This window comes from Protopterus annectens, chromosome 3.part1 (assembly GCF_019279795.1).
Source record: "Protopterus annectens isolate FY-2018-M chromosome 3.part1, PAN1.0, whole genome shotgun sequence".
NCBI classification, from domain to species: Eukaryota; Metazoa; Chordata; order Ceratodontiformes; family Protopteridae; genus Protopterus; species Protopterus annectens.
The window spans coordinates 236,177,584-236,187,819 of record NC_056732.1 but is presented as its reverse complement, the minus strand read 5'-3'; positions in this window follow the sequence as shown (position 1 = coordinate 236,187,819).

The window sequence follows — 10,236 nt, the reverse complement described above, 5'->3', positions numbered from 1 at the left end:
ATTTCAGTCAAGATACCTGGAATGATACAAAGGTTGTTCATAGGTTCATAGGTAGGTACTAGGCTATCTGCCCGAAGGCATTTATAAGCCTAGCCAGAATGTGTTGACTTTCGCTGCCCCCTTAGATTAGTTCCCTGTGCCTCTGTTCAGCAGAGCCACTAAAGTGATCCCCGAGGTAAACTTTCTGTTTCCCATCCACTCGACAAGGTTTCTTTTGAGGAGTGCTGGTGAGGAGCTCTGCTTAATGTAGATTGGGATCTTGTTCCAAAGCATGGGAAGTCTCTGGGACAGGAATCTATCTCTCCAGCACATCCTATTTATTGTTGTGGTGAGGTTTAGATCCCTAGAGAGTGTGGCTTGAGGGGGATAAGGTTTTCTTTAGGTGGAGCATGTCCATCAATTCTGGGTTGGACATGGCCTTCTATATCAGGCAGAGATCACCTCTGAGTAGGCGGTATGCAACCGAGTACAGCTGAAGTTTCTTCAGTTGAGCTGCATAGGCTATCTGTTTGAGGCTAGTGATCCTCTTGGTGAGGTATTTCTGTGGTGTTTCCAGCTGTTGCAGTAATTGTAAGGTACATCCCAAATGGGGCATTGTTCTCTATGATGGGTCTGATGAGTGATGAGTAGAGGGATACAATGACCTCTTTTGATCTGGATGCGAACCCTTTTGTGATTAGGTGGGCCACGTGGAAGGATTTTCTAACCACTTTGGCAATGTGATTATCAAAGGTAAGATTACTCTCTACTTGGGTCCCCAGATCCCTTATTACCTCTTCATTATTTAGGGGACTACCACCTATGTGGTAGTTTGTGAGTATTTTGTTTTTTCCAAAGGGGCTGACTATGCACTTTTTGGCATTTAGCTTGAGGCCATGATTTTGACACCAGATATCCGTCTCAGTGAGACCCTTTTGGAGGATGTCTGTGTCAGCCAGAGAGTCAATTATAGCCCCTAGTTTGCAGTCGTCTGCGAACTTGGTCAGCCATAGTCCACCTGTGCTTGCCTGTACCTCTGAGAAGTATATGCTGAACAGGAGGGGTCCTAGGACTGAGCCCTGGGGAATGCCACTTGTAATCAGTTTAGAGTCGGACCTAGCTCCTGCAACTCTCACCATGTGGATTCTGTCCATGAACCAGTTGACAACCTATCTTGTGATGTAGGGGTTTATGTTCAGGCTGGTGTACTTGTCTACAATACCAGAATGGGGAGTGGTGTCAAAGGCCTTAGTGAGGTCTAGGTAGGCTGTGTGTACCACCTTTCCCTCATCTATAGCCTTGGTAACTGTCTCAAAGAAGTCCACCAGGTTTAGGAGGCATGATCTGCCCTTAACAAAGCCAAACTGGGTAGGGTCCAGTGTTTGGAGGTTCCCAATGTCTCTGTTAATGAGTTCCATGATAATGTGCTCTATAGTCTTGCAGACCAAGCTAGTCAGGCTTATAAGGTGATAGTTCCCGGGGTCTGTTGTGGCTCCACCTTTGTGGAGTGGAATAATCATTGCTGTACACCACTCTGTGGGTACGTAGCCTGTGGAGAGGCTGTTTGAACAGTGTGTTTAGGTGAGGGGTTAGTTCGTCTTTGAGCTCATGTAGGATGCAGCCTGGGACACCATCCGGTCCCATTGATGCCATGTTTTTGGCTTTGGAGAGAGCTGTTTTAACCTGAGTGTCTGTGATTTCAGGGACTCTACATTCTTCTGGTATGGTTATGAGCCCTTTTGGGAGTGAGAGGGTGGTGAAGTTTGCACTGAACCTGTCTGCCAGGATGTTGGCGATATCAGTCGGTTCAGTGTATTTTGTACCATTCTGCACTAACTCTGAGCAGATCTGAGCATTGCCACTTAGATTCTTGACATAGCTAAAGAATGCCTTGTGGTTATCTTTGGAGTCCTTGGCAATTTTTCTTTCAAAGCTCGCCTTGGATGATTTTATGAGGGATCGTAGTTTCTTGCTGATACTGATCAGGGATGTCTTCCCTTCTTGGGATTTTACTCTTTTCTGTACTAGTTTCCTCCTTCTATTGTACAGCTTGTTTATGGCAGGAGTCCACCTGACTGGTTTCCTTTTCTTGGAGGAGTGAGTCTTGGTTTTGCTTGGGATGACACGATCCATGCATTATTGTAGGTGCCCGTAGAATGCATTAGTAAAGGATTTTGCAGCTTGGACAGTGTTATCCTTCAGCATGGGGGCTTTGAAACTTTCCACCTCGGTCTTAAGTAATGTGAAGTTTGCTTTTGAAAAGTTTTTCACTGTGGTTTTCTTGGCTACGCTTTCGCCTTTTGTATTTTGGTTTGGGTTCTATGGCCAAAATGCATGGTATGAGTTGTAGCCTGGTAGTGCTGGGGTGCTCTCTGGAGCCTTAAACCAGGTTTCTGTTACTGCACATATATTGATTTTCTCCATACTGAGTAGTGCCTCGAGTGCATGCATTCTGAGGTTTAGATTTCTGGCATTGAGTAGCATTACCCTCAGTTTTTTGTTACTTGTGCTATTTACGGCGGTGGGTTTGTCTTTTGAGCCTTGGCTAAAAAGGCACTATGGGGGTGGCAAGAGCCTTGGCTAGTATTCAAAAGCCTATGGGTGACAGGTGCAAGCCATATCTAGTGTAGCAGCGTGGCTTGTCGAGCATATCATCCCAGGCGGACAGACACTGGATCCCCTTTGAATGACACCAGAAACTTAGCCAATTGTTGAAATCGAGAATTGTTTTCTTTATACCGTGGTATAATTCTTGGTGAGGGCAGGATGCTACTCAGGGTTAGGGTCATACCGGCCTGGGCTACGTGATCAGAGAGTTCTTCCATGTCTTTTTTCATGTAGTCCATGGAAGTATGGCTCAGGTCATTCACACCAACATGGACAATGACAGAGTCATATTTGTACTTGTTCTGGAGTGACCTGAGTGCTTGTGTTATGCGGTGGATCCTGGCACCTGACAGGCAGCTAACAGTAACCTTCTCCTTATTCAGCCTAGTGAGTGGGATGTCAGTGTGCCTGACTATAGAGTCACCTATTACTAGTATGTTGGGTATGTTATTTTGCCTTAAGGGCTGTGATTGCATGGCACACTGGTTTTGTGAAGTATGTGTTTCATGGTTTGTGTTGGGGGGTGGAGGTTGCTTGGATGTTTGCTTTGGAGGTCTCTGTTGGTTTTGCAGATTTTTATTTAGAGCCTCCGAGTATGTTTTCATGTATTTATGTGTGTTTTTTGCCGGTGCTGGTTTAATGGGTCTATGTGAGACTGGTGGTGTGATGCAAGTATTTCCCTTCTCCTCTTGACTGTCTGATCCAGTCTTGGGTTGATAGAGCTTAGCCTCCAGTTTGGCTGTATAATTGCATCTCTTGCATGTATTAGTGTTTGGTGGTAGGAGGAGAGGGTTGTCTGTGTATATGAGGCAGTTGTAACATTGCCTCAAAATGCCCAGATTCACCAGTTGGACTGGAAAGTATGTCTGAAACTGCCCTTTGGACATGCCTGGATAGGTACAGTGAACTGTTTTACTGTATGGCTGGTAAGGTCGAATAGAGAGCCTTGTCCTTCTGTATAGTACAGGAGGGTCTAGTGCTAGGGTTTATAAGTGCTTACTATAAGTTTTTGAGCAAGTGCTGGGCTGAGAAATGAATGGCTTGAGTGCTTAAGTTGAAAATTTGTCTAGTTCCAAAGGAAAATTTGAAGAGAAGACTATGGGTACCCCCTGTGCCAATACATATGCTAACATGGTGCTCTCATATTGGGAGAAGAAATCCTTCCTGAGTGATGTTAGATGGTTGCCCTATATAGGGTTGTACAAACGTTTTGTTGATGATATTTTTATTTTGTGGAAGGGGGACAGAAGTTCATTTGATTCGTTCATCACTTATTTAGAGTCTACCACTACCTTTCTTAGGTTTACCGTCAAGAGCTCTTATGTAGAACTGGAGTTTCTTGATGTGTATGTAAAACAAACTTCGAGTGGTTTTTCTTCACGTTTGTACAGGAAAGATTGTTGGAAGAATACACTCCTACATTTTGATAGTATGCACCCAAGGTATACCTTCCCGGGTATTACACAGGGACAAGTAGGTAGGTTGTCAAGAATCTGCACAGATGATGCAGAGTACAAGACGGAGTTAGGGATACTAGAGGGGCATTTTCAAGATAGGGGTTATAGAACGGATGTCATCAACAAGGTGATGGATGTAGATTTAGCTACTCAAAGGAGGAGTTTTAGACCCTGGTTATTACAAAAGAATAAGGGTGAGGGCCGTCAGATCAATAGTGGAACAACAGGCCTTAAGTTTATGTTTACCTATAGTAGTAACATCAGGGGGGTTTGTGATATTATAGCCAAGAATCGGAACATTTTAACTAGTGAAGAGGGAATAAAAGCAATAGTAGGCAGTAAGCCCATTTTTGGATTTAAGAGAAATAAGAATTTAAAGGGCATTATTGGTAAAGAGAGACGTTTTAAGTCCGTACCGTTTAAGAATAAATTTGGGAGCGTTCCATGTGGCACTTGCAAGGCTTGCACATATATAGACCAAGATACGAATTTTAAGCATCCCTTAACGGGCAAGATATTTGAATTTAAGGCTAGGGCAACATGTAGGACCAAGGATCTGGTCTATTTAGCAGAGTGTCAGTCATGTAACAGTTTCTATGTGGGAAAGACTGTCTGTTTAAGGTTAGGATTTTACAGCATTTAAGCTCAATAAGAAATGGTGATGTGCATAATGCCCTTTTTAAACATGTAGAAAGTAATCCCACACATTCTTTCAGATTTAGAGCGATAATAAATGTAAGTTTGGGTAAAAGAGGGGGTGATATAAGACAGTACACTTAATTAGAAGAGGCCAGATGGATTATAGAGCTTATGGCTCATAGGAATCCAGGTCTAAATGAGGCAGTTCCTATGAAGCCTGCTTTAAGAAATAGGCGTGTAGACTATTAGTTTTACTAATTAATTTTACTGATTTTTTTATTGGTTGTCTCTTTGTTTAAATCTCCTTTGAATGAGTGTGTTTGTTAATCTGAAGAAGGGTTGGTACCCAAAAGCGCTCATTTTTGTGAAGATTTATATGTTGGTGTTTTATTAAACAACTGAATTCCAAGCTGTGTTCTGCCACGATTTTATTTTTATCTCTGCAAGAGAAGACTTTGTGGAGCCCGGAATAGTTTTACCCTAGCTAACTGGTGCTGCCTGGCATGCAAAACTGGGCAAATATGGTATTTATGGCAGGGAAATGAAAGAGATGGAAATTTCTGGGCTGAAACCACTCCTCCAGGGACAGATAGGCTGCTCAAAGCTCCCCTCTCTCACAGGTGAACAGAGAAACTTCCTTCTATCCAAGTAAGGTATGGGCAAACACAGAGATTTGTAACACAGCCCTGAATTCAGCACTAACCTGAAAACTGGACTATACTAGCTTAGGAAGGATGGAAACAAGTATATATATATATATATATATATATATATATATATTTTTTTTTTTCAGAAAATAAAGCAGATACACTCACAAAAACACTTTAAATGCACAGAAAAGGATACTTATTGTTATATATCACAGATCAGAGTTGTAGTCAATGCCCCTAGTAATAAAGTAGGAAGAAACACAAGTACAGTAAAAGCAGATGAATAAAGTGCAATATATATATATATATATATATATATATATATATATATATATATATAAAACAAAAGTTACCCAATTAACCAGAAAAGCTCAAAACTGAGCCCTGCTCTAGCAGCCCTCAATCAGACAAGTTCTAACTGCACACCCCTGCTTACTAGGGTGCAGAGGAACCTTCTCCAAAAAAAGATGGCCTGGATCAGTGCTCAAGTTATACAAACAAAGCTAGATTCAGCAAGCCTGAATCTGGTCTATGCTACAGCAACAAGGCGCACCAATTTCAGAAGGAAACAGTTCAAATAAGCAGGCAAAATAAGACTGTGACCAGAAATTCCCAGCTCAGAAGGGCAGAATCCAGCCTCTCCTCCCACAAGAGACCACAAACCTTCTTAATGTAGAATAACTGGCCTGAAGCCCAAGTGCTTACGCCAGAACTAATACACTTTTAGAACAGCAGACACTGGGCCTTCAATCAGCAATTCCCAGCTTAGAGGGATGTAAGCTACCTGTCCTGCCACAACAGTGCAGACCACAAACCTTCTTAATGTAAAACAGCCTGTATGAAGCCCAAGTGCTTAAAACAAAAGACTTAGAATAACAGTTACAATTTAATCAGGCTACTATCAAGCAGTAATAAATGTAGCAGAATAAATAAAATTAAGTACTTTTAGCAAAATAAAGTAGGAGGAAACACAAGTACAGTAAAAGCAAATGAATAAAGTGCAACATTTTTTTAAGTGCAAGGAGAGAGGAAGGAAGTGGGCTGGCCTTCTAAAATCTTCTCTCTCTATTAAGTAGAGTGAACACTAGAGTCAGAATATGATCTCACTATAATCGGTTAAGTCAGCAAATGAGATGGACCCAGGAGGAGTGTTCTAATACAGACTTACAGGAGGGGTGGGCAATTCCAGAGCCATCAACACTAATACCAACACAGGAACAGGGAGAGAGGGAGAGTGGGGAACTTACTGCAGAGAGACACACAGCACACTGTTCTGAAACACACAATTAGGAAACAGAAAAAATGAAAATACAGTACTTTTAAAACTGCAAGTTTGTACTTAACAGAAGACTAAAATACACTACTGCAAGTTTCACTTAGCTTCAGCTTGTAGTGCAGTTGTTTATAGCCAAGCAAGTCTCTCAGGAGTTGAGCAATCTATTTTAAGCACAAAAATAGGATGATAGCTTGCAGTACATTTGAGACACAATACTAGGATGATAAAAGTCATAATTATGATGTATTTTCCTTGCATCAGTAAATTAAGGTTACAACAGCAGACAGAAAAGGAAGGGGAAGCCCAGGTGCTTTGAGTGATCGAACTATTAAATGTTCGAACATATAAAAAGATTAATATTTACAAAAAAATGTATAGGGTGTAAGCAGAAGGGCAAGCCTCCCTGCACCCCCACACCCCCAGCTACTGAAATATACCAACTCCAAGATTGCACTTCAGTGTGCTACAGTGCGGAAATGGAAAATTTCCCATTTCCTACACTGTAGTGCGATCTTGGATTTGGTATATTTAAGTAGCGGGGGTGTTGGGGGTGCAGGGCGGCTTACCCCTTTAGTTTTTTTTTATTTTGTTTACTTTCATTTTTTTTTTAAATTTTTTAAAATATTTGAACATTTAAATGTTCGATCACTAAAATTTGATTGTTAGTGATTCGAACATTTAAGCGTTCGAATATTTAACATAGACCCAATTAAACATGACACTTAGGTGAGGCGCCAGTTCATTTTGTAGATCATGCAGTACACAGCCTGGGATGTCATCTGATCCCATGGATGCTGTATTCTTAGCTTTGGAGAGTGCAGTTTCTACCTGTGTGGCTGTGATTACTGGAATTTGGCAATCTTTTGGTATTGAAGAAAAACAAAACCATTTGGAGCTAGCACTAATAGAATGCAAATAAAATAAGCAGTGCTCGAATGAGGACTTTACAATAAGCTCCACATCCAGTCCATAATAAGTTAATAAAAAGTAATTTTATTGTGATAAATCCATAAAATTGAAGTTTAGCACTTTCATCCCTCCATCAATACTCTGGGACATCATCAGAACTAAGTAAAAAGGAAGTGAGGTCACCATTAAATAACTCAATTCATTAATTAATCAATAAATTAACTGCAAAAAAGTATACATCATATGTAATCCAAATATTTTTAAAAAATGTTTTAAAAAAAATCCATGAAGAAAAATTATTTAAAACCATGTATTACAAAGTCCCTAAAAAAGAAATTATATATATATATATATATATATATATATATATATATATATATATATATATATATCTATACCAGCATACATATATATATATATATATATATATATATATATATATATATATATATACATATGTATATATATCTATTACAGTTTTAAAGATTTTCTTTTTAATACTGGTGCTAATGAGGAATGCTCATTAAGGCCAGGGTCATTAATAACATTTAACCTTTCAATCCGATAAAATTCTCTTAAATGAAAACTAAGCTCCCATCAACCACCTCTGGGACTTCTGGGAACTACTTCCAAGATTCCAATTTTAAAGTTTGAGAATTCCTGGCATGTAAGTGCGTGTTTGTACAGGGCATTATTAATATTACACCTGGAAATAGCATACTGGTGTTCATAAATTCCAGATTTTAGTTCCCTTTCTGTTTTCCCTACATAATAATGTTTACAGGTTTGACAAACAGTGATGTAAACTAGTCCTCTAGTGTTACAGTTCTCTTTCCTTGGACCTGTATGGTGTCACTATCTAAAATAAATGAACACTGCTTATATGCACCACATCTTGATATGCCTGTCAACCCTAGGGGGCATTGTGGGATGTTATGCTCTATAAAAACAATTATATTCCTGCCTGTTTTGTGCACAAATTGCAGGCCATGTCCCAACAAATTACATATTTCTAAATTACCCCTAAAAATATTCCAGTTTTTCCTAATTATTGATTTCAAAGTCTTTTCACCTTCACCATAAGGAATACTCATACTTAAGCTGAATCTAGTATTATGTGGAATGAAAATAACATTAGTGATGGCCAAACCACTACAGAAAAGGGGTTTGTATTTAGTTCCCCACAAATCTATTATATCTTTAATAGTTTCAGATAGTATTTCATCTGGTTACCCTCTTGTCTTGAACATGTTGTTAATACAGTCCACTTCATTCCTAAACAGTTCTTCAGTGGAACACATTCTTGCGGCCCTAATAAGTTGTCCTCTAAATATATTTCTTATTGGTGGTATGGCTGACAACTGAGGAAGTCTAGATAAGCATTGGAAAAAGTAGCCTTCCTGAAAATGGTAGATGTAAAAATAGCCTTATTATTATCCTTCGAAATTAGTACATCTAAAAAGTTAATACTGTTTACCAAATGTTGTGAAGTAAATTTAAAAAATGTAGAGAGTTTGTTAATATAATCAACAAACTCTTTAGCTCTTTCTTTCACCACATTTCCAGACAATAAAAATATCGTCCAAATAATGAAAATATCCAAACCAATCTTCCTTAAAGGGACTGGCGAAAATATATTTCTTTTCCCAAGCAAAAAGAACTAAATTTGCGTAGATAGGGGCACATGTAACCCCCATTGTGAGACCTTGAACTTGTTTATAATGTTCACCTTCAAACAAAAAGTAGTTATTAGAAAGTATAAATTCCATAGTGGACATAATGAAGTTGATCATACTATTACTAAAAGTAGTTAAATCTCTAATGGCCTCATAAAACAATTCCAAACCTTCACAATATGGAATTGATGTGAACAAGTCAATCACATCCACTGTACTAAGAACTCCAGTCATAGTATACCATTCATTTTTAAATTTAGACAAAAAATCCCAAGACTCAAGAAGTAAATAATCAACTTCCTTAATAGAGTTTTTCAATATTCTGTCAATAAAAACACTTAATGACTAAGTACTACTATATCTTGCAGAAATAACCCTGAAGGGGGGGTTGTTGAACAGACTTGTGCACCTTCGGAATGCTGAATGCCACAGGTGCGGTCAGATGTTGTGATGTCAAAAAATTCAATAAATCTTCAGAAATAGCTCTTTGGAATAAAGAATCTTCTAAAAAAAGTTGTATCTTTTTATGAGCAATTAAAACTTCATTACGAGAAGCAACCTGATATTTGTCTGTATCTGAAAAAATTTCAGTAAGTTGATTGACATGATCAATAAAACGACTTTTTATTGACTTATTACGGACTGAATGTGGAGCTTATTGTAAAGTCCTCGTTCGAGCACTGCTTATTTTATTAATCTTTTGGTATTGAGATGGGCCCTTTAGGGGGTGAGGGGGGTGAAGTTGGCACTAAATCGATCTGCCGGGATACTGGTAATATCCTTGGGATCAGTATATTTAATGCCATTCTGTTCTAGCTCAGAGCATATCTGAGCATTGCGATTTAGATTCTTGACATAGTTATAGAATGCCTTGTGGTTGTCTTTGGAATCTTTGGCAATTTTATTTTCGTAATTAGTTTTGGAGGATTTTATGAGGGATCTCAGCTTCTTACTGAGGCTGGTAAGGGAATTTTTTGCATCCAGGGATTTTTCTCTTTTCTGCAACAGTTTCTTTCTTCTATTGTATAGTTTGCTAAGGGCAG